At 36.7% G+C, this 26,179-nt stretch overlaps 1 long non-coding RNA gene across 1 annotated transcript; it reads left to right on the forward strand.

Annotated features, from left to right (window-relative positions):
- Positions 1–6,554: 6,554 nt before the first annotated feature.
- LOC120530569 lies at positions 6,555–23,104 on the forward strand. Its single transcript, XR_005633993.1, has 3 exons — positions 6,555–6,608; positions 9,402–9,464; positions 22,998–23,104. It is a non-coding gene; the product is annotated as an uncharacterized LOC120530569 (long non-coding RNA).
- Positions 23,105–26,179: the final 3,075 nt, after the last annotated feature.

Below are 26,179 nucleotides of genomic sequence, written 5' to 3' on the forward strand. Positions count from 1 at the left end.
GGGCTTTGCCTTTTATTAGTATAGATATGTTGTATATGTCCTTGTATAATATATTAGTTTACATGGTCACGCATTGTTGATTTATGAGTATTTACTCTTGGTTTGTGTGCTCCAATCCTCTCTCTCAAGTTCCATCTTCCACCTCCCAACTCCAGCTCCTCAAAGGGAGTGAGGTGGCCCCTTTTATCATGACCCAGATGTGCTCCAGGTGCTCGGTGATGGTCTTCCAGCAGCACTTCCTAGTGTGGCAGAAGTACTGCCCTTGCAGCTAGAAGCACTCCAGGCGTAGACAGTTCCTGGTTCGGCAGCACTTCCTGGTGTGGCGGAAGTGCTGTCCTCAAGGGCTCTAGTACCATCCAGGTGCCCCCTGGTAGTGGCCACGTGTCCCCACAGGGTTAAGCTCCCCAGCTCCATTTGCGTGGCCCTGATGGAATCCAGGGGACCTGCCCTCTTGTGACCAGGGAAAAACAGTGCCCCTTCCATGGTCTGACCCTCTTCCAGGCATCCCGGTGGGGCAAGATCCCAGGTCGTCTGCAACAGTGCATACAATACTTGTTTCAGGCATATGAACTGTGGTGGTTCATGTCTGTATTTTATTGGATTTTGTATGAACTATATGTTTGTTTATATATACTACTTGTTTATCTATTGTATGTTTATTTGTACTTGTATTTCACTGGTTTAGGTGTATTATATCATTTTAAGTAGATGGCTTACATTCATTTATAAGTTGGTCAGTTTACATAGCGATACTTTTGCGTGTGCACAATATTGATCTACTGCTTGTCTTAGACTGGTTTCATTTGGGCAACTTATCGCTTTCACTTATGGTTTGTAGGGCCATCTTAATGTATGAACACAATGGGTGTTGCTCAGCGGTCCCAGGAGCACGATATTTCTGACATCTATGTATATTTCTGTTTTCCTATCAAAACAGGGGTCACAGCACATTACTTTGCCCAGGGGCTTATAATGCTGGTAAGATGTCCCTGATTGGTTTCTCAGCAATAGATCAATTCCATGTGAGTCTTGCACTGGTTTTATGGGCAAACTTAGCATGTTGGTTTTGTGTGTGATCATATTTGATTTAACGTACAAAACAAAACAGTTTCTCTACACACCCTTTCACAGCTTTCTGCATTCATGCAAACTTTATTGGATGTTCATGTGACATTGAGCTGCAATGGGAGGGACATGAAAAATGAATTGCTAGGAACATACAGCCATTTCTGAGCATGAAGAGGAACAGGCAGGAGTTAGACGTGAAAATAGCTGACACCCACATGGACACACACGGGGAAGGCTGGGAATTGCATCTCCATGTGACAATTCTGTTGAGATACTTGGGTGCGGTCAAGGTAAGCAATAGGTGGTCATTACACCTTCTTTGAAGGGATTCCACTTTACTTGGAAGTGTGTCCGGTGTGCAGTGCTATAGCACCAGAAATACTCCTGTGTCTGGCGTAAAACAAGCCACGTTTCCTGAATGAGTGGTCAGAGTCAGAAGGAGGATGAGCCTACATGGGAGTGTGACGATGCGGGTTCTGGCTCCATGCTCCCATCGCTATTCGGGAGCCCGTCAACCCAACACCGTCAATAATGTTACCGAGTGAGCTAGTCAGTGGAGGCAACAAGTAAGCAAGGGGATGGTATAAAGTGAAACAGTGCTTTTATTAAAACAGTCAACAAAAACAGTGTTCAAATAAAGTGCAGTGCTTTCATAAAGTCTTCATTAAATAAATCAATAATCCATAAAAGAAACTGGAGATTAAAACCAATAAACAGAACAATCCTTAAAACCAGAGGTTAAAATGTTGCTTTGGAAGCAGTCTTTTAAAATCAACAACAACAAGCCCGGTGCTTCTTCTGTGCTATCGTCTCACCTGCTTATCCCGCTTGGGCTTAGCAGCAGGCAAGACTCTCTCTGCAGCTGCCCTTCTTCCATTACCCATTCAAATGAGACTGGAGACCTCCCGATACCTGGCTTTGGTCTGGCACTCATCCCAGACCCCGAGACTTGGTTCACACCAACGGCTAGGACGCACACGTTGGGGAATCCACCACCAAGCCTCACGACTCCCGCTGCCTTTCCGGCCTTCCACGGTCAGTCATCTTTCCCAGGTCACTCCCGCTACCTGCTCGCTCAGCGGGGTGACTTCCAACTCCTACGCCTGGGTGTAGGCCTAACACCCAGGCCCTCGCAGCTGCCCACGAGCGCTCATTCGCTCATTCTCCAAACACTACGTGAGTCTCTCTCTCTCTCGCACCGTTCTGCTTCCTCATTTGCTCCCAGTAACCTCTGTCCTCTTTCCTTCTCTTTTCTTTCCTTCTTATTCTTTTGTTTTGTTTTTTTCTTTTTTTTTCCCCCTTCCAACCGACTCGCACTTCTATTTAAGCAATGAAGGACCATAGCAGCTGCAGCAAATTAGCCACAGGAATAATCGCAGATGTGGGCAGTCCATCACCTGTGCACTCGGTGAGAAACGCCCACACCGCTGATCGTCCCGCAGCTTGCCATGGCCCAACGCCCCTTCGCTAAGCCGCCGTGAGAGCGGTGATTATTTATTTAAAATGGCCTTTGCTAAACGAGCTCAGCAAGCTGTGGACCCGCTATACCACAGGGAGATATGGAAGGAGAAAGAAAAAATATTTTTTGCAAAGCCTGAAAAAGAGTAAATTGGAACCTTGTGGAAGTATCGTGTAGTTAACCCAGGACTGTGTTGTGTAGTTGTATCTGGGGGTTTGGGAAGTCACACATTATATATTTCTTTAAATGTATGTGTGTACCTTCATGTGCATCAGCTCATATAGTAAGTATCATTAGTAAAGTGTGAAGCCTGCTACAATGTGCCTTGTGTTTGCCCTGCACATGTTAGACAGACTGATCATGTGGCTAAGGTGCTTGACTATTAGAAACAAGTCTGCTGCTTAAATCCACACCACTACATCATTGTGTGATCCTGAGTGATTCTTTCAACCTGCCAACACTTCACTTATTTCTATAAATCTAACATGTTCACTGATCTACAGTGCACTTAATTGTCAGAAGGGGACCTTTTTTCAATTTCCTGGGTTATCCTGTAACTGATAATTGTGATGGCTGTCTACAGGATATCGATATTTACTGAGGATGTCTGTATTTACCTGACTTGGCAATTAACATGTTTGACAATATTGGCTGCTAACTAGCAGATCTGTACACATTAATGGTTGGTAACAATACATTTTGTTAACTTGTGTTTTCATTATTTGTTAAACCCAGGAAATTTAGATGTGCCATTGTTTAATCTGATTGTCCAGAACTGATTATTGCAGGGCCCGAAGGAGATTTAAGCTCTGGCCAGGAGAAGGCAAAGAGAGGGACAGTCCATTGAGAACGCTGCCAAGAATCTCGGACAGAGCACAGGGGCTCGCAGGCAGACAAGGGTACCAGGCTGGCACGACGTGAGGCACAAGGACGGCAACACTTATTCCAGGGAGGAAGCGACAGCTCCACAAGGAGACGCCGGTTGTGGGTCCAGTGAGAGGCGGAAGCCACAAAAAAAAAACAAGCAAAGCTGGCAGACGAGAAATGAGGCGTGCCTAGATCATAGCAACACAAGGAGCCCAGAGTGGAAAAAAAAGGAACGAAGAAGAGACGCTGACTGGGATTCAACAATTTGACACAACTTCTGTTGGGACCCGAGTGTCCGGTGAACAGAGTGCATCTGTGGACGATTAAGTGTTGAGGTAACACAGTGCGCAAACTGTTTTTGACGGACTTTTAGAGTGTGGACTGTGTGTTTTCCTTTTAAAAAAAGGAAATTCGTTCTTGATATTGTTAGATTTTGTTTATGTTCATTTATCTTTCTTTTTAATGTACTTACGATTGTCTGGTGTAATAGAAGTTACTGTTGCTTTTCCTGAAATTCCTGTTGTGTCTTTCATTGTGTGTTTACTCACCGCCCAATTTAAAGAAACCTGTGTGCAATTATTGGTATATTTCAGGAGTTCCCAGTTTCTTAATAAAACAGGGTGGCGTAGTCGGATATTTTAACGGTGTCTAGGTTAGATTAAGTGTGACCAGACACCTGTTACATAATTTATATTATTTTGAATAAATATATAATCCAAATAAAGTTTGATGTAAACTAAAGGTACCTAAATACAAGTCCACATTAACTACATGTGCTGTCGAGTGAGTGCTCAGTGGCAACAGGACTGAAAAACACAAAACACTGGGCTCATGCCTCAGGATGGCTGCATCTGCTCATCTGCATTCTCTGGTATTATTACAAAAACAAAATTACAATTAAAGAAAAACCCTTGTAAAAAAACTGAATTAATAAAATAAAAAGGTTCTGTAAAGTTCCCACATGGTTTCTGGCTTTATAGTCACCGACTCTCACTCTAATAACCTGCCTAGAAATGTGGCCACATTATAAATTGCACATTATTGTTTTCTTTGGAACGGTAAGAAATGGACTCACAACCATCATGATTTAACATTAGGAGAAAAGAATCTAATATTAGCTTGGTCGAATCTGAGGGGAGACTGACGTGTTACAGCAGTCTCAAGTGAGGCAAACATACTGTAACTATCCAGAAGTAAGAATCTAACATTAGTGAGTCTGGCAATGGTGAAGACTATACAACTGAAATGCTACCTTTTATCTTTTTTACTCTTGAGTGCGGAAATAGCCTTTAACCATTTTCCTTTGAAGATAATAATAATAATGGAGCCTAGGACGCATCCTGTGTCTTAATTGCCATCAGACACCTACAGTATTTCTATAGACCCTGCATTGTTTGGACCATGTAGAAAGTAATGTCTCTTCATTTTAGAAAGAACCCTTTTTCTTTCCTGATGGTTATGCCATGTATTCTTGTACACTCTGTTCATCCATCCATCCATCCATCCATCCATCCATTATCCAACCCGCTATATCCTAACTACAGGGTCACAGGGGTCTGCTGGAGCCAATCCCAGCCAACACAGATTTATAGATTATCCTGTATTTGCCTTAATGCAGGGGTGGGCAAAGTCATTCCTGGAGGGCCGCAGTGGCTGCAGGTTTTTGTTCCAACCCAATTGCTTAATAAGAATCACTTATTGCTCTAGAAACACTGCTTCATTTAAGTTGTCTCCCTCACTAAGATTTTGAACCCTAATTGCTTATTTAAGTCTTAAACAGCTGCATTCTCGGTTTTTAATTCCTCCTTATTAGCAATAAGATGCAGATGACAAAAGAAACCAGCAGTTATCCATTTTGCTTGTTCCCCTTTACACCTCTGTGTATTTATCGTGCACTATTTGGTTTAATTAAGTACTTGGAAGGACAGAGAAGAGAAAAAAGTTAAGGGTTGAGAATTACCCATCCGTTTTACACTTCAAAGTATTTGGATGATATCTTTAGAATAGAAAAAAAATCTAGGATTTGAGAATGACTTGACATAGCAGAGTTAAAGCACTAACAAGCCATGAAATGTAATTATTAGAAAGGATTGTTTTCTTTTTTTTTTTATTAATTTTATTACAATCAATACATAGCAATCAAGTTTTTACAAAAAAAAGAATTATGTTAAGAACAGATCAATCCCCAGAGAGAGAGAGCAAGCCAAACGGCGTAAAATTTAAGGCTTGTAAACATACCTAAATTAATAAATTCTCTGTGCTTTATAAACTTAGTTTAAAATATTACTGATTAGATCCTGCCATGTTTTGAAAATAGTCTGTACGGATCCTCTAACTGAGTATTTGATTTTTTCCAATTTCAAATAATATAACACATCAGTTTCCCACTGACTTAAAAGAGGAGAGTTTGGGTTCTTCCAGTTTATCAGAATGAGTCTGCGTGCCAAGAGTGTAGTGAATGCAATCACAATTTGTTTGTCCTTCTCCACTTTAAGCCCCTCTGGAAGAACCCCAAACACAGCTGTTAATGGGTTAGGTGGGATTGTGAGTCCAAGGCTGTCTGAAAGGTAATTAAAAATTTTTGTCCAGAATAATGTTAATTTGGTGCAGGCCCAGATCATGTGACCTAGTGAGGCTGGGGCTTGGTTGCAACGTTCGCAGGTTGGATCATGCCCTGGAAACATATTGGAGAGTTTTAGTCGAGACAGATGTGCTCGATATATAATTTTGAGTTGTATAATTGTATGCTTTGCGCATATGGAGCTCGAGTGAATTCTCTGCATTGCTACTTTCCACTCCTTTTCTGATATATTAATTGAGAGATCTTTTTCCCAGTGTCCTCTTGGATCTTTGAAAGGAAAGGATTGTAAAATGATTTTATATATTGTAGAGATGGAGTCTAATTCCTTAAAATTGAGCAATATTTTTTCCAGCGTGGATGAGGGTGCAAGATGAGGAAAATCTGGAAGGTTCTGTTTAACAAAGTTCCTGATTTGAAGATAGTGAAAGAAATGTGTAGCTGGAATGTTAAATTTGGAATGTAATTGTTCATAGGATACAAAGACGTTGTCTATATAAAGATCTCTAAGCAAGTTATTTCTACAATAAAATGTCTGAACAGCATCAGAAGTCAAGCTTATGTGTTTTTGAATTTTCAAGGTGAAATTACAAGCAACAATGTATACCTGTTTTAAGGAAACTGCAAAGCATGCAGGTAAATTATTATTTCCTTAATTTCAGTTGGAAATGATTATATATGTCAGACAATACAAGTAACTGAATTACAGATATACAGTATGGTAATGCAGACTTATTGATCATGCAGATAATTCAATCTTGGTCACGGGTTGGGCAGAATATTAAAGATTTTATTCTTTAAAGTCTGATTATATAGCTAGAATGTGTGTGTGGTTTAAATTTTAATCTTTACTTGTTCTATGTGAATACATTACAGGCGTTAAATGACATTCAAACATAAGTTTCCAAAAACAAACTTACAAGATTTTAAAAGTTGGAAACAATTCTGACAATTCTGCTTTCTCAATTTTTGCAAAAATCTCAAATAAACTTTTTTCACGTTGTCATTATGGGGAGTTGTTTGTAGAATTCTGAGGAAAAAAAAAATTAATCCATTTTGGAATAAGGCTGTAACATAACAAAATGTGGAAAATGTGACGCGCTGTGAATACTTTCCGGATGCACTGTAAACTGTGTAATCATAAACAACACTCAAATCCCTCCTCTTACTCAAACCCACTGAGCAAATTTGGAATAAGATGAGAAAAAAAGAGAAAGGGGAGTACAACTGTGTTATCCAGCCTCTTATGAATTAAAACAATAGGTTTAGCAGAGACACAAGCATGAGCTCAACCAAGTTTATTTGTGGTACAATAACATTAATAATATTTTCCCACATTCCAAAGAAATCTGGATTTTCCACTGTCGTGGCGAAAAATTCATCATCAGAAGGCTTTTTACCTAAAAATAAAGGCTATTAGGACTCGAGATAGACAGACAGAGTTTTAAGGCTTTATTGTAATAAATCAACAACACGGAGTCAACCCATCATTACAACAATTGAAGTATTTATAACAATTTCTTATCATTTTGGCTGCGTTCGATTAGCTCATTCTGCACCTGGTTTTACTATCCATTGTTCCTCTTGGTGTCTGTTTGGCTTATTTTGATTGGTCTAAGACTGGGTGGAAGGCTTCCTCTTCACCATTTTTGGGCTTTACTATGTAATTTCCTATCTTTTCTGACCTTGCTCTAATGAGCTTCTTTGCTTACCTCCTCTGACTCCCTTTTACTTCCTTTTACTCCCTTCTAATCAGACTTTGAGTTTCCATGGGAACCCTTATTATCTCCTTACTTTTCCTATTACTGGCCCCCTTATGGAATGTATTATCTTTCTATTCTGTTCACATTTTTCTCTAACTGGCCAAGGCTTCAATTCCATATATGGGTTTTCCTCTCATCGTTTTCTCTCTTAAGCCTTCCAAACTTTTTGCAATAGTGACCTGAAACTTAAGCTTTAATTAAAAAAGAAGTATAGTATGTGCTTTCATTTGATCATTGCTTGGCATGCTTGATTTGTCCTAATTTCTACACTAAAGTTAATTGCTAATATATTCTTATAATATTTTTGCTAATGCCTGCATTTACTAAGATTTTCTCTTCTTCATTAGGTCAGCGTGACCCTACTTATAATAAAAGTTTTTCTGCTGATTCAGCAACCCAGCTGGTTTTAGAGCCATCTTTATCTCTTCCTAGCCTTGAATCACAGGTGTTCTCAAACTCTTATCCTGTCCAAAACTGGTCTCGGTGTATCAATTAGCTGTTCTTTTCTTTGCTTTGGAAATTTTAATGCAAGCCTATAAAATAAAGCAATATAACTGATTTTTAGTTAAATATTTTCTAGACCTATCGTATTTGCTTAATCTAATGTTTTAGAAGCTTTTAATTACTTTTTATAACTTTATATGCTAATTTGCTATTCTCTTATGCTAATAAAAAATTTTCCTTCTACACCACATAAAGACAATTAGATTTTTTATAGTTTTAGATCATATAAATATAATTTCACTAGACACATTACCAATATAAAGATGAGAAGTCTAATGTCTTAACTACTGTAAAGCTGATGAGGGGTTCAAAGACAGAGCAGTGTGTTTTCCTTAAAATGTCTTCTACATAAGTTACTGAGTGAGTGAAGAACAAACTGATTAGCAGCACAGTGGCGAAAATTACTCATGACTGGAGCAGAGAGCAGAGCATACAGTGAGAACTTCTTACAAGAGTTTCTTTTCAGATCTAGTCAGGCGGTGTATATTCAGTGCTGTCTTCCTCTTTCCATGGTCTCTAATTATTAATATTTGCAACCAAATAGTATACCTGAAAGAAAAGCAACATCATACACCCTTCTTCTTTTGATGTTTGTAATGCTGAAGTTTTAATATTTAGTCTTTTTTCCTTCCATAAAAATGAAAATCATTATAGCAATACTCTGTGACAGAAACTCAAATTTTGTGATGATATTCTTTTTAACTCTATTAGCTCTGCCTGCTACAGAGAAGTAAAGAATTGACTGTCTGTTGACATCTTGTATAGTGTGTTCAAACAAACTGTCAAAATTTAGTCTGAAAAGTTCTTTAAGCTCCATTATAACTGTAACTCCCAAATACTGTCTAATTTACTATTATATGCAAAAGTGTGTAGTGCAAAGGTTGATTTTAAACCAAGAGATCTTATAAAAGTCATTTAGTACATTTGTTAACATCAGCAATGATACTTTTGGGTTAGTGATTAACAAAGTAAGATATTTTTTCTTCCATTCCTTGCCTCATACTTCCTTTTATTTCTGTGTCTTGCTGTAGATAAAGAACTGAATATTTGATAGCAATTGCAAATAGCATTGGAGATAGTGGACAGAACAGTTTTTTATCCTCTGTGAATATCATCATCCTAATCATCACAGATTTAATGGCCACTTTCTATTTATAAACAGATGAGGTGATTGCTTCCTGAAATTTTTTTCCTCTACTCTCTGTGGTCCTGGGCATTCTTTTGGGTGAGTCCCATTCTTTTTACTTCATGTTCTGCTTTTTTTTTTATTATTAACTTTATTGCATTCATTCCATACAAATCAATTCATTTTTACAAAAAGTAAAATTGAGTTAAGAACAAATCGACCTCTACCCCAGAGAGAGAGCAAGGCAAACGGCGTAAAATTTAAGGCTTGTAAACATACCTAAATTAATAAGTTTCATAAGTCAATAGAGATGAATGCAGAAGACAAAGAAATACGGAAATAGTTGCTTCCTCTGTCTTTTAAGAGCTTATTTTAAGATATTACTGATTAGATCCTGCCATGTTTTGAAAAAAGTCTGTATGGATCCTCTAACTGAGTATTTGATTTTTTCCAATTTCAAATAATATAACACATCGGTTTCCCACTGACTTAAAAGAGGAGAGTTTGGGTTCTTCCAGTTTATCAGAATAAGTCTGCGTGCCAAAAGTGTAGTGAATGCAATCACAATTTGTTTGTCTTTCTCCACTTTAAACCCCTCTGGAAGGACCCCACACACCTGTTAATGGGTTAGGAGGGATTGTGAGACCAAGGCTGTCTGAAAGGTAATTAAAAATTTTCGTCCAGAATGGTGTTAACTTGGTGCAGGCCCAGAACATGTGACCCAGTGAGGCTGGGGCTTGATTGCAGCGTTCGCAGGTTGGATCATGCCCTGGAAACATTTTGGAGAGTTTTAGTCGAGACAGATGTGCTCGATATATAATTTCATGTTCTGCTTTTATAGACCACATTTATGTCCAATTGAACGTACTACACCTCATACAATTTTCATAAACTTTTCCCTTCAATGTCAATGAGATTCTTTTAGAAGTTAGAGTTGTGGACGACTCCCAGAATTTCTCCCATGCACCTCTGACACCTTGCTATCACATTTGTGACAGCATATCAACCAGCGCTCCACATGGGAAAGATGCTATATAAATAAAATGTATTATTATTATTAGCGAATTTCTGAGCAAAACCGGCTTAGGAAAACAAGCATTAGGTGAACAGAATGTCTCAGTGGGCCAGTTGGAATATCAATGGCTGTGTAAACATACCACGCAATACAAGTTACCGTTGTTTACTCACCGCCCAATTTAAAGAAACCTGTGCACTGTCATCTTTAAATTATAAAGGTTCTTAATGCTAAGATTTGGTTAAATATTTTTATTGCTTAAGCTTTTTAGCCTGTTAAAATAATTTAAAGAGCCCCCAGAGTCTTAATAAAACTGGGTGGCGTAGTTGGATTTTTTAACTATGTTTAGGTTTGACTACCTATGAGTGCAACCCAGACACTAGTTACATTATTATTAAGTAAAAAGCAGAAATATTGTACTTTTTTTAAAAATAACTCAGTTGCCGAGATCTACTTTTATACTTACCACATCAGCATTTTGCACCCTTCTTGCACACTTTCTGGTGACTCATCTTCAAAACACCATCTTAAGACTATGGTACATTGAATTCTGTTTCTCCCAGCACCTATACCACACATGTCACTTTGCCATTCACCCACTTATACAATACCTCCGTCACTGCTTTCCTACATTTACTTTGATGCCTTTCTCTTCCTAACTTAGATTTTCATTTCAGTATTTTCTCCTTTAATCCCTCTTCATTTTTGCCATTAAAACCAGTTCATAGACATGCAGCTTAGGTGAATGAACATTGCTGTGTCTGTGTGTATTCACCTTATGATGGATGGATGCCCTCTCCAGGGATTTTAACTACCTTATGCCCTGTGCTTGCTGGCATGGGCTTCAGCTTCCCTGTAAACCTGCCCTAGATGACTGGATTAAAAAGATGGCTGGAAAGTTATTGCTGATAAATGTGTGAAACCAGTTATGTGAACCAAGGATGCCATATAATTTTCATATAGGAAATCTGGTATTGTAAAATTTTCTTAACTTATTTATGAAAGAATCACAATGATATACAGTATTTCTTGATCAATATAGTCCATTTATTTAATGTTAAATTTTGGTTCCTTCTTTTTCATCTCATTTTCTAACCTGCTTAATCCAGACCACGTTCATGAGGGTGCACTGGAGTCTATCCCAAAACGTAAGGAAGGAACAAGCACAGGATGTCGTGCCACTCCACCGCAGGACAATCACACACTCCCACACACCAAGCACACACTAGGGCTCATTTAATGTTTTCAATTCACCTAACCTGCATGTCCCTGAACAGTGGTAGGAAACTGGAGCAAACACATGCAGACACAGGGAAAACATGCAAACTCCATGCAGGGAGGACCCAGGATGCAAACCCTAGTCTCCTTACTGTGAGGCAGCAGCACTGCCACTGTGCCACCATACCACCCTTGGTTCCTTGTACTTGAGAACATGTAATAATGCAAAAATCTGACTCAGGCAAATACTTTTTAAGGCTCTGTATAAACAACTTCCGCCATTTTATTTTGCATTTAGTTGGCAAATCAGTAATTGTCAGCAAACTTGCACAAACAGTAATGGCAGGTTCATCCGCCATCTTGCCTGGTGTGGCGGAAGTGACAGTTTCCCAGGTCCCTTGAGGCTGAAGGTGCCCCCTGGCGGTGGCCACAGTTCCCAACAGGTCAGAACCTCTTTGTCCCTTTCCCATGGTCCTGTTTTTGTCCAGGGAGGTTGCCCCCTCATGACACGGAAGCTATTAATGTCCCTTTCTGGTCCCTCCAGGCATCCCGTCCAGGAAATGACCCCAGCAATCTGCCACAATGGTTAGAACTTCGATTTGCCTTCTTTTTCAAGTCAGTAGCACTGAATACCCATAGCTCTCTGTAGTGCCTTTTTTATGAAGAACTGCTTATTTTATTGACATGAGTCCAAAGGCACTTCTCAAAGATACATATCCGTAAGTCTTGAAAAGTGTACAAACACCCTGTAAATGTTAGCATTGGCACCTATCATTTCTTTGTTAGCTTTAATTTTAAGTTATCTTTGTAGTATTTTACAATTTATTAACTTAATGTGATGAGGAAATATTTTCAGTCATTGCATCATTATTTTGTATTGTTACCCATAGCTAATTATTTTGCATTGTTTAATCTTAGCATAAATTAAGAAAAAGAATTTTAATGCAATTTTAAATTTATAAAAATATTTCTTATGAGCTATTTAGTCTTTTTCATCTCATTATTAGTTAAATCAAATCCAATGCAAAACATATTCATATAAACGGCTAAACTCTCATCAGTCCATTTTAGACTTGCAAAACACACATGTATTAAGAATATGGAGGGAACCTGAATTACTCACAAAAAAACTAAGTATGTATAAACTACCTACGAATATAAACCTGTAACTAAACAATCTCTACCATTGCATTATCCCTGTGCAAAGGTTTAAAGCCATAATTCATGTAGCTGTTATCCTTTCTTTTCTCTTTTCCTGTCACTTTCTTCTGAAACAGTGGTGTAGTGCATAGCACTGCTGCCTGACTTAAACTTCCAAGTGTGGGTTTGAATCCTATTTTAAGGATTTTATAAAGCTTTCCTACTTAAAGGTATTAAACAACATCAGAATGCTGCTGCTAAGGAATTGGCAATGAGCAGTAATTAGGAATACATCATTTCTAGACTACAGTGTCTACCTGTCTGATATTGTACTGTAATATCTTCAACATTTATTGACTGATAATAGTTTTGTTTAATTCCAAAAATGCAGATTGTCTGTTATCATTATTATTTTTCCATTTATTGATATTGAAGTATTAGTAAATACACAGTTTTATATTAAGCTTTCTTTTAAAATGCTGATTTATACTTCTGCATCAAGTCTACGCTGTAGGCTATGCTCTTGAAAGCAGTTTATACTTCTGTGTTGCGCTGCACATATATGTCTGAAAGCAAGTTGGTGGAGTTTTTAGCACCCTAGAAAAGCGAATGATCCATTTTCATCCATAGGTGAATGTATCTGTTCTTTACAGTTTCCTCCTTTTTCATACATTCACTGAATTCAAAAGTGATGTTTGCGAATATTTCATGCCACCAATTGGTTGTCATCTGGTTGTCTTTGTAATGCAGTGATGGTATCATATACATGTGTATATGTTCTAACTTATTCAACAGATCTTTTTTTTACTGCTCCATGTTTACTTCAGAATAGTGGAAGATAAGGATAAAAACAAGTACATTTCAGGAAGTACCAGGTAGTTACCAAACCAAACAATTAAAGTCGCTGGAGTCTACATAGGGTCTGCACAGTCACATTTTGAAGGATATAAGCGTCAGGCTATGGTGTAGCTAAATTCCATCATGCCCCCAGTCACACAAGAGGGCTAAGGGAGTGTCTACTGTCTTGTTGAGTAAGTAACAGAGGGAAAAGTGTCACGCACAGACAGTGACACATTTCTCACTTCTACCTTTAAAATGATGGAGGTCATTCTCAAGGACCAATCACATCAATTCTCCCAAACCTCTTTGACATCCGCCTCTACATCCCTAGCTGTTCGTTATATAAGAAGTACAAGAAGTAAGGGTTCTTTTGGGAGAAGGCTACCTAAGAGGGATGATACTCACATTTTTGAGGATGTAAGCATCAGGCTATGATGTAGCTACGTCATAGGCTACATGGCCTTCAGTGTAGGCACACTGTAGGCTCAACACAGAAGTTTAAATCAGCCTTCACAGTCATATTTAAGTGAGCTTTCTCCAGTCACACAGGAGAGATGAAGAATGGGAGAGGGTATAATAGAATAAATTGTAGTAAAATTTTGTAATGTTACAGGGCTTACAGAAATTATGTAATATGCCAAGCTCATGTAAATGGTTCCATCCAATCTTGTCATATTCCTTTTCCTTATCTGGAGATAGCAATACATCAGAGGAATCAGATGACAAAAATATTATGTTGATCACACAGCACTATGTTGGATAGCGAGTGTCTGCCCATAATCAACCTGCTTTGATCTTGTGAAACTAACAGGATCACAATTCTTTTCCAAGAACTGTAAAAGAAAATTATAAAATAGATAATTCTGAGAAATACCTGCCAGTAGAGCAAGAGATCAAAAAAGCATTTAAAAAGGTCAAAGGAGAAATTGAAAAAAAACAATTCTACTGAACCATAAAACAAGTAATTTTTTTGCGTACTATTCCAGTAATAAGATGAGAAGTTAAGCAAAATGTCACCTTTTATTGAATAACTAAAAACATTGCAACATGAAAGTTTTTGAAGGCAACTCAGGCCTCTTCTTCAGGCAAGATGTAATCAAAGAAAAAGGGTCTGAGTTACCTCGAAAGCTTGCATATTGTAATCTTTTTAGTTAGCCAGTAAAAGGTGTGGTTTTGCTTGACGTCTCACTATGTTCATAATGGCAAACGCGGTACAACATGCTAGTACTACAGAAAAAGGTGATAAAAGAGAATTTAAGAAATCTCAGGAACACAAAATGAGTAGTGATTGAAAATGACAAGGAAATAGGAAATGAACTGAACAAATATTTTACTCAAGTATTTGTAACGGAAAAAACTAATGGAATGCCCCATGCAGAAGTACAAACAAACTCTGAGTTCCTAGATTTTAAATTAGAAGAGTCAGATGTACTTCAACAACAATATTTATTTCCAGAGCACATTTTCATACAAAAAATGTAGCTCAAAGTGCTTTATAAGATGTCAAAGAGAAAGTTACAAGAAAAGAAAAAAAATAATAAGATTAGCTAAGAATATTAATGAATAAGTAACAAAGAAAAAATCTGTACCATCTTATAAACATAGATATACTGTATAATTAGTAGAAGGGTACCATCCTTATATACAATATCACAATGTAAGATTCTAAAGTTAAGTCTGGTGATAACATCGGATGGACAGAACAGGAGTAACAAAAAACTCCAGTTGAGCTGGAGAAAAAGACAAAATGTACAGGGGTTCCAAGGCAAGTAAGACCTCCCAGTCTTCAATGGGCCTTCTCCTTTACATAATGTAGTCGTTGAAATGTTGTAACCCTGATGGTGCAGAAGAATAGGGAAGTACATGTTTTGCAAAGTGCTGTCTCTGTAACTGTCTTACAAAATTAGCCCTAGCTGAATTGCATAGCCTAAGCTGGGTAGGAAGCCTGGGAATATGGATATGCCGACAGTTCCCTAATATCTAACGATGACCGTGTACTTCTCCAATACTAATCTGATGTGTCATCTTAAGCTGCTTGTAAACTCTGCATGACCTCAGATGGAACTGCCATACTTCCTCTTTTTCTTTAGTAAACAAAATGGTATAAAATTGAGCTAGCTTCTTCTTTCTTTAGACTATCTTATCTAACTGTCAGTGGAACTGGCTGACAGGGGCTGCATAGTCTCTCTCTCACCAAGAATAAAGAAATTGCTTTTTTTTACTTTTTTATTGGTGTCTGCCTGCTGTTATTTCGACTTTCGTCCACACTACCTACGAATATCAACAAGTAACTAGTACAATCTCCACTATACCATTATCCCTATACAAATATTTAAAGCCAAAACTCATAATTCATCTAGTTCTTATCTTTCCTTCTCTCTTTTCCTATCACTTTCATCTGAAACAGTGAATGACTTAATCCCACATCTGGTAGTTGCTTGGTCTCCGCACTCTTCATTGCTTTTTACACCCCGAGAGGGTTTGTGCTCAAGAATACTCACCAATGGACTGGCACTCCTTCCAGTACTATTTCCTGTATTATGCCCTGTGCTGCAGAGATCGTCACTGGCCACAAACAAGTGGATCATGCAGATATTAAGTATATTAAGTTACAGTTATAAATAGCCTTCAGTTTAATTTGAAAAGCTTGCCTGTTTCCTTAAGGATCTTAATTCCTGCAACCTTTTTCTGTCATCTAAAATCACTATAGTTGTAGTGATTTTCAAGCAAATGTGTGTTTAGAAAATAACATCTCCGTACCCATTGAATTGCCTTTACTTTACTACATCTAGAACATTTCTATCAACCTTTTTTCCTCTTATTTATAGATAGCTTCCTATTTTAAGTACCTCTGAAATTGATTACTATGATGCATTTTTATAAAACTTTCCTACTTCAAGGCATTAAAAAACATCAGAATGCTGCTGCTAAGGAATTGAAAAAATGACCAGTAATTAGGAATACATCATTTCTAGACTACAGTGTGCACCTGTTTGATGTTACACTGTAGTTTCTTCAACATTTTCTGACTGATAAACAAAACTATTAATTCCAAAACCCCAGATTATCTGTTATCATTATTATCTTCCCGTTATTGATATTGAAGTATCAATAGAATAGACATAATTTTCTGAGCTAAACACAGTTTTCTATTAAGCTGTCTTCCTAAATGTTGATTTATACTTCTGCGTCAAGTGTACGCTGTAGGCTATGTTGTTGAAAGCAGTTTATTCTTTTGTGCTGCACTACACATACATGTCTGAACGCGAGTTTGTGGTGTTTTTAGTACACTAGAAAAGTGAATGATCCATTTCCTTCCATAAGTGAATGTATCTTTCCATCATAGTTTCCTCGTTTTTCATACATTCACTGAATTCAAAAGTGATGTTTTGCGAATATTTCACGCCACCAATTGGTTGTCATCTGATTGTCTTTGTAGTGTATTGATGGGGTATTATATAAATGTGTATATGTTTTAACTTATTCAACAAATCTTTTTTTGATCTGCTCTATATGTACTTCAGAATAATGAAACATGAACATACACACATTTCAGCAAGTACCTAGTTACCAGACCAAAACAATTAAAGTCGTTGGGATCTACATAGGGTTCGCAGAGCCACATTTTTGAGGATATAAGCATCAGGCTATGGTGTAGCTACATCATAGGCTACATGGCCTTCAGTGTAGGTACACCGTAGTCTCGACAATGAAGTATAAATCAGCCTTCACAGTCATATTTAAATGTTTTCTCCAATCACACAGCAGAATTGTAGAATGGGAGAGGGTAGAGTAGAATATGTTGTAGTAAAATTTAGAAATGTTAAAGGGCTTACAGAAATGATGTAATATGCCAAATCCATGTAAATTGTTCCATCCAACCCGTTTCCTTAACTAGAGATAGCAATACTTTGAGGTAATCAGATGACAAACATATTATGTTGATCACACAACACAATGTTGGATAGCGATTGTCTGCCCATAATCAACCTGGTCTGATCTTGTGAAACTAACAGGATCACAATTCTATTTTTTTTATGCGTACTATTCCAGTAAAAAGATGATAAAAGAGAATTTAAGAAATCTCAGGAACACAAAATGAGTAATAATTGAAAATGAAAAGGAAATAGGAAATGAACTGAACAGATATTTCACTCAAGTATTTGTAAAGGAATAAACAAATGGAATGCCCCCTGCAGAAGTACAAACAAACTCTGAGTTCCTAGATTTCAAATTAGAAGAGCCAGATGTACTTCAACAACAATATATATTTCCAGAGAACATTTTCATACAAAAAATATAGCTCAAAGTGCTTTATAAGATGTCAAAGAGAAAGTAACAAGAAAAGAAAAAAAAATACAGTAAGATTAGGTAAGAATATTAATGAATAAGTAACAAAGAAAAAAATTCATGCACTCTTATAAACATAGATGTATAATTAGTAGAAGAGTACCATCCTTATATACAATATCGTAATGTAAGTCTCTAAAGATAAGTCCGGTTATAACATCAGATGGCTGGGAGTACAGAAATAACAAAAAAACTCCAGTTAAGCTGGAGAAAAAGACAAAATGTATAGGGGTTCCAAGGCAAGTAAGACTGCCCTGCCTTCATTGGGCATTCTCCTTTACATAAATGCTGTTAAGTTATTCCTCATTGCTTCAATGCTTTGTCTCAGAGGATTCAACACATTGTGCCTTGTGATAAGTTGAGTTATCAGCTTTCATGCAGACATCACAGGTGGCTGCACGGTGCCTCGATCAGATTGTGGTGGCACAAAATGGCAACACAGAAGAACCGTAAAGTAGAAATTAGTAAAAATTGAAAGCGTTTGAACAGCTGGATAATTGTATGCCTATATAGTGTATTAGGAGTACATCCAAAATGTAATTACAAAATGGCCAAATTAATGTGTTTTAGCAGTTTTTTAAACTACTATTTGAATATCTACAGTTACGACTTGAAGTATAGGAGGACAGGAACTTCAAAATATAAGATTTTTTACAGCTTTACACAACATTAGTAGTGTTTTAAAGTCAATTCTAAATGTCTAAATGCAACAACACTAAAACTGGTGAGATGTGCTGAGATTTTCTTTTTCTAATTAAGATTCTTGCTGCTGCGTACTGCATTAATTGATGTCTTTCTTATGTAATCCTAATAGAAGTGCTTTATAGTAATCTAGCCGACTAAAAACAAAAGCATGAATGAATCAAGCCCTCTGACACACTGAAGACTACTAAACTCTGAATAACCATTTGCACTAAATGAAGAGAAAGACATCATCCATAAAATCTTACCAGGCATATTTAAGCAGTCACTTTAATGGAGAAGCACCTGAGGACTGGAAAGCTGCAAATGTGACTGCAGTCTTCAAGAAGGGAGACTAAATGTTTCCTTATAATATAGACTATTAAGTCTCATTTCGGTGTCATACAAAGTTGTGGAAATTATAATAAAAATAAATTAGCAAAGTACTTATATGAAAATAACATTCTGAATAACAGCCAGCTTGGGTTTTGAGAGGAAGATCTTGCCAAACCAATCTTCTAGATTGTTTTGAACAGGCAACTGCAATCGTTGCAAAGCACAGAACACAATTTACTTAGACCATCAAGAAACTTGTTCAACTTAATGGACTCCTCTTCTTTGTCAAACTTTTTATGTTTTTATTTTATGGCACATGCAAAGTTCCATCATGTCCCCAGTCACACAAAAGGGAAAAGGGAGTGTCTAATGGTCTTATTGAGTAAGTAACAAGGACAAAAGTGTAGCACACAATCAGTAACACATTTCTCACTTCCACCCTTAAAATGATGGAGGTTGTCCTCAAGCACCAATATATTCGCTTCCTTTATATCTATTTGTGACCAACTTCTGCCTCCCTAGCCGTTATATAAGAAGTGCATGAAGTGAGGGTTCTTTTGAGAGATGGCCACATAAGAGGAATGATACCTCATTAGGAAAGCTGTAGTGGAGGAGTAACCACTATGCTACAGTTGAATTTTTGTTAATTTAGGCATTGTAATGTTATATATTTTTTAAATTAAATGGGACATCCTGTGGGTACACCAACCCTTTATGCGCCTTCCATTGTACAAAAATACAGACCTATATTGTTTTTTTTGTAATTTAATAGAACCTAAATGATTTTGTGTTACATGCTATGCTGAATTATATTCATTATTGCTCTGTAAATATTGTCATGTGTGGTCTGTGCAAGGTTGTATAAAAAATAAACTTGAATATGGAAAGTGGCTGAGCAAGACAATGCTTCTAATGATTATTACTGAAGACCAATTGGCTTGCTTTACTTTTTGTGTCCTTTTTGTGTTTTTTATATTTTATAATGCATACATTTTAGAGAACTCCCAGGTTTATTTCTTTTTATAGTTTTATTGAATTTATAGGTCACACTATAATAAGTTAAACACAGTTCAGTTAAAATATTAACCATAACAATAATCCAGACATTTGTGTTTAAATTAAAGTGTGTTAAATCATAATCAACAACCAACACCCATCGCCTATGTAATTTAGAGAGTGATGTGAACAGAAATCCCAATGTGAAATAGTCCCTCGGGTATAATAGAACAGAAGAGAAACAGACTACAGGCAGTGGCCTGGGCAGTTTGTTTTAGCAGCAGACCCCCGTGACCCTGTTGTTAGGATATAGCGGGTTGGATAATGGATGGATGGAGGGATGTATTAAACAATTTTTATAGATTCTGAAAGTATTTACCTAATATTACTTCCTCATACATCCCATCGTGATTCACAAATGAATAACACAACCCAGGTAAAAGAAAAAAATGATTCAGGCAGCCATGGACGTCACAGTTACTTTAATTATTTCTACAAGAAAATGACTTAACAGCATCAAAAGTCAAGTTTAAATTAATAAGAGTTACTGATTGTGTTTTTGCATTGAATTCTCATGGTGAAATTACAAGCATGCTGTCAGACAATACAAGTAAATGCATCGCAGATATACAATATAATAATGCAGTCTTATTGGTGGTGCAGATAATTCAGTCTTGGTCACAGGTTGTGCACAATATTATAGATTTTATTATTTAAAGTCTAATTGTATAACTAGTATGTGTGTGTGTTTTACATTTTAATCTTTATTTGTTCTATGTGAATATATTATGGACGTTCCATGACATTCAAACACACGTTTCTGAAAAGGAAACTTTTAAACAATTTAAATATGTAATCATAAACCACACTAAAATGTCTAGAGAAAGCCATGTCTCCAAAGAGGCACTCTACAGAAAAAGACAAGTTTTGCATTCACAATTTAACCTCTTGACTACGAAAGTAACGGAACAGCTTATCTGTTAATCATGACATCATTTTTATGAACACGGATTAAAGTGCAATAAGATCTTAGTCTAACAAATCCACAAACAGGAATTCTGCAATGCAATAACACTAATTAACAACACAAACGGAGATAAAAAAATTGTTGATCATAAAATATAACTGACACATTTAGAGAGTACTATAAGTTCTTATATTCTGCTCAGTTTGAAGAAAATAAGACACCATCTAATGAGTTTCTTGATTCATTAGAGATACAACAGCAAGATGTTCTTAGTGATGCAGAACTGGATAAACTTCTGACACTTTCATAATTACTAGATTTTATAAACTCACCTCAAAGTGGGAAAGCAGCCAAGCCTGATGGCTACCCAGTGGAATTTCATAGAAAAAATTCTCAAATAAGTTAGCTCTACTATTATTAGTAACATTTATAGACGCTAAAGACCAACAAAATCTATCTCTAACTTTTCGCCAAGCATTAATTACCATCTTTCCTAAGAAGAACAAGGACCAATTATAATGTGCATCATACAGACCAATCTCTCTTCTGAATACCAATGTTAAGATACTCTCCAAAACTCTAGCCAGAAGGACTGAAAAAGTGCTTCCTTCTGTAATATCACAAGACCAAACAGGATTTATTAAAGGCAGACATGTAAATTCAAGCCTTCAACGTTTGTTTTTTGTAATATATTCACCCATTATTTCTAACACCCCAAAGATCTTATTATATTTAGATGCAGAAAAAGCATTTGATATGGTAGAATGGGACTATCTATTTACCACATTACACAAATTTGGGCTCGGTCCGAACATATGTGCATGGATCAGTTATTTCAGATAATGTCAAACTAGAATGTGGTACTCAACAAGAATGCCCCTTATCACCTTTGCTCTTATTGGCTGTATATTTTCGGGATTTTCAGAGAAGGACATGAACACAAAATTACACTATACGCAGATGGTATGGTACTGTATATATCAGACCCACAAAATTCTGTGCCAGCAGTCCTAAAAGTATTAGCAGATTTTCAGAGGATATCTGATTCCTTCAGTGTGTTTATTAGCTTTTTCTGTTTTGTCATTATCACCAGAATTGCTAATGGTTTTGATGCAAGGTTCTTTTTCCAGTTATTGTACTTTAATTGATTGAATGGTTGCTAACTTACAAGGCCTGCAGCGTTTTTAACATTTCTGCTAAATGTTTGGTAATTTATTACAGACCGCTAACAGATGTTGACTCGGTTATGTTGGCCTCATTTGTAAGTCACTTTGAATAAAAGCACCTGCTAAATGAATAAATATGTAAATTTAAACTGGTGGTCTGTCTAGGGTTTGCTCCAACCACTCACGACCTGCGAATGACATAATCAGAGATCTAACTCAAAAGTACATTGTTCTTTTGTTATCGACAATGGCTGTATTTTGGTACCAACTGTGCCTCATTTTCAAATGCCACCGTTAAACACAGTTAAATATGGTGGTTCCCAACTCAACATTTGACTGCTCTCTTTTTGTCATTACAACTGCTTAATCATGCTGTAGAAGATTGGCAATGTATTGCATGTTGATTTGGACTTGCAAGTAAGAATTTGATCATACTCTGTACACATGACAAACGTGACCCTATAAACCTATAATAACATTACTCAACTATATAACACTTGTGGCGGCAACATTCTAACACAGAAAATTTATTGAGATATTGTAAACTAAAAAGTTTGACTGAAATGTTATCTTAATTGTAATGATCTTAACCTACCCTATTTATAACAGTGCGGAAAATATGTCTTATGATAAATAATTGGGAACAATGTAATTTTCAGTACAATGAAAGACAAAAATCATTTTCAGAATTTTGAATGTATGAATTCAAATCTAAAATAATCAAGCTAGGCATTTACTAACCTTTTATTAATATATCAATATGTAAGAGAGACCCAGACTTTGCAAAGGGTTTTATGATCATGATTCTTCAAAAAGAATAGCATGGCTATTGAGATGAAACAGAAATATATTGAATATAGAATAGACTGTCCTTAATTCACTATAATGTGGACTGGTTTAATTTTTATTTTATTTTATTGTAGAATCAACTCTCAACAGCATGCAGCATTTCCTACAAACTTCACTGTCACTTCCCCTACCCCTTCATATCGTAAATCACTCTTGTGGTAGACTGAAGACTTAAGCGCCAGCTTATGTGAAAATTAAGAAAAATGTACTAATTAATTGCAACAAAACTGACTTCATCAGTTTTAATGCCAAAAGATGCCAACGGAAGAAGAGAAGAAGCGGGCTGCTAGGGTGCAGAAAAGAAGAGCTGCTCAGGAAGCAGCAAGCACATCAACCTCTGAGCAAATGAATGGTAAACATACAGAGAAAGAGGATGAAAACAATAAATCAAGTGTATTCACTGCACGTTATCGTGTAGTACGCTGTTACTGGTATCATCATATTTAATGATGACACCACAGCAATTGGAATAATTAACGCATCAACAATAATACGCACCAGAATGAGATAAGGAAATATTAGCAAACAATAACCTGGTAGTAAAGTTCACCAACACTAAATATGTCACACTCAACCACAAGAGTGGTCCACTCCATTTACTTACAATTAAAACTATTATCTTGCACAGATGCGTTGAGTATCAGATTTTAGTAATCTGGCTTGAACCAACAACACTGAAAAAGGTAATCAAATGTACGTATATGTTTTCTTATGTGGCACAGGGGATGCAGATGGGTAATTGACACCATGTAAATGTGTACTGCTGCACTACAGAAAAGTGTCCATAGTGGTGTTGTTAACCATGTCTTACATTAACACAAAATGCTTTTCTAAGAGTTGTGCTTAAAAAAAAGTAAAAAATCAAACTAATCATATTGCCATCTTCAGCAGTGCTATTACACAGCTCTCTATCTCTGTATCTCTACAGCCTTTCAAAGATCAGATGAAAAGCTCCAAGTAATCATGAAAAGCTACAATTTAATTCAATAACTGATTACTGTCCATTATCACCATAGCTGAGTAAAGTCGCATATTTACATTACAGATATAAAATTCTTATGTATAGTTTAAAGCTTTTGTCGATACTGTATGACATATTGTAATATTGCACAACTAGTAGGTCCTTCTTTATTGTTGGTTATTAATTTTTAATTGTATTGCTGTGGAATTTTGCCATTATAAACCTGCTTTATAGCACCCCATGTGTACCATCTTATCTGCACATGGACAGCTTCTTCAAACAAAGAGACTTGCTAGCTCAGCTTAAGCACACCAAACGGTTAAGTTACGCCTGTGCCAATCACCAAAGCAGGTGCCCACTCACCACACTGCTTTCTTTTGAAGACGTTTCTTCTCAGCTGCTAACCCTGTGGGAATATGGCAGCCACCCACACCAGGTGCTCTTATCACTATACCTTGAATATATTATTATAAAGATTTCTGTGCTCATCATTTTGGTTTGTCTTCACTACAGTTACTGTTAACTGTATTCTTTATATGAGAGGTGTCTGCTTTATAGTGCCCCATGTGTACAGCCTCACCTGCATGTAGACAGCGGCCTCAAGCAAAGAGACTCACTAGCTCAGCGCAAGCAGACCAACCGCTTGTCTTCAGATCAGAGTTACACCTGTGCCAATCACCAGGTGCCCACACACCAGACAGCTTTGTATTGAAGACATCTCTTCTCTGCTGCTAACCCAAGTGGGATAATGGCAATCACCCACACAAAAATAATATACCTCAACCCAATTAAACAGTATAAAATCATTATTATAAAGCTAAATTAATAAAAGCCCAGTAAAACCTATGGTAGCAAAAGCAGGCAATATATTTGAAAGGAGACTTAAAAGGTTAGGAAATGTGTGAGAAATGAGTAATAAAAAGAACACTTGGTTACAAACATTCTACATAATATGAACGTATACGGGGAGACTGAAATAGATTTACAAGATTTAAAAACGTAATTTTAACATAACATTAACAAAATATGTGAATGAAACCAAATTTTTAATATCCGTAACATTTGTAAAATGTAATTTTTCTAATTAAAAAGACTCATAGTGGGTTCTAAAACATTCTAGTGGACCCCCAGTTCTGTTTGTCTGTCTATTGTTTTTGTAATTGCTGAAGATATTGTCATATGTAGCTCAAATAAACTGCTAATTTGTAAGAAAGATCATTGTCTACTTTTCTTACTTCTGAAACAGAACTCAATCGTACAAATTGAGAACACAAGCATGAGGCCACTTTCAATTCAAGTTGTGCACACAACGTAAAGTGGAGGACTTTGAAAGATAACACTCATTCATAACAGTGAAGGGGCAGCTTTGGCTCAGACATACAGTATAACTGATTTGAAAATCTTGAAGTGACTCATTCTCTCTTAAGAAAATAAGATGGCTACGGTTTTGAACATGATGATAACAATGAGTACAGAGAGCTGTTTGATTAACAGAATAAGCCATAGATCATTTGTCCTGAGTAATGAGGCTCATCACTGGATACTGATACAGGGAGCCAAAACATAAAAGAACAAACACATTTTGAATATTCTAATACAGATATCACCATTACAAGCTTTGCATTTAACGCTTCACATGATCATTTATAGTGGGAGTGAATAATTCAGTGTATTTGAGTTTATGTGGTGCAATACACATATCCCCACTTTTATGACTTGGCTGAAAAAAATGAGAATATAAAACGCAATGTGCCATAACATTAAAGTATAATGTAAGTCATTTTCCCTGTGGAATGTATGAGTGAGATAAAATTGTGATAGGCAAAAGTTTACAATTTGAAAAACACTTGTAGATGAAAGATTCATTTTTATATTTTGATCATACTATGCTTTATTCCACATTTCATTTTTCCCAGGGTTTTTTGAAAAGATGAGAGCTTGAAAAACAGAAAGAGTGACACATATGGATCTTTGAACCTGGTTAAAGAGCAAGGATGCCTCTGCTCTAATGTTAATGGTATTCAAAGTACAGTTATATAGTTTAAACTGGTAAAATGCCTTAAAATCTGTGGTTCACAAGATTGCATTTTTACATGAGATCAAAAAAGGATCCATTCCAGCCACTCTCTCCCTTTGTATCTCTCATTTAAGTAACCTGCTAGGCCTGATTTTTTAAACCAATAAACAAAGCCAGTTCGCAAGGATGAACACGTCAGGTAAATGCTATAAGCATATGAAAATCAGACCTGTCACTCCCCAGTCACCAAGGACTTCTGAGGACATTGAACACATGCT

This window comes from Polypterus senegalus, chromosome 6 (genome assembly GCF_016835505.1).
Source record: "Polypterus senegalus isolate Bchr_013 chromosome 6, ASM1683550v1, whole genome shotgun sequence".
NCBI lineage: Eukaryota > Metazoa > Chordata > Cladistia > Polypteriformes > Polypteridae > Polypterus > Polypterus senegalus.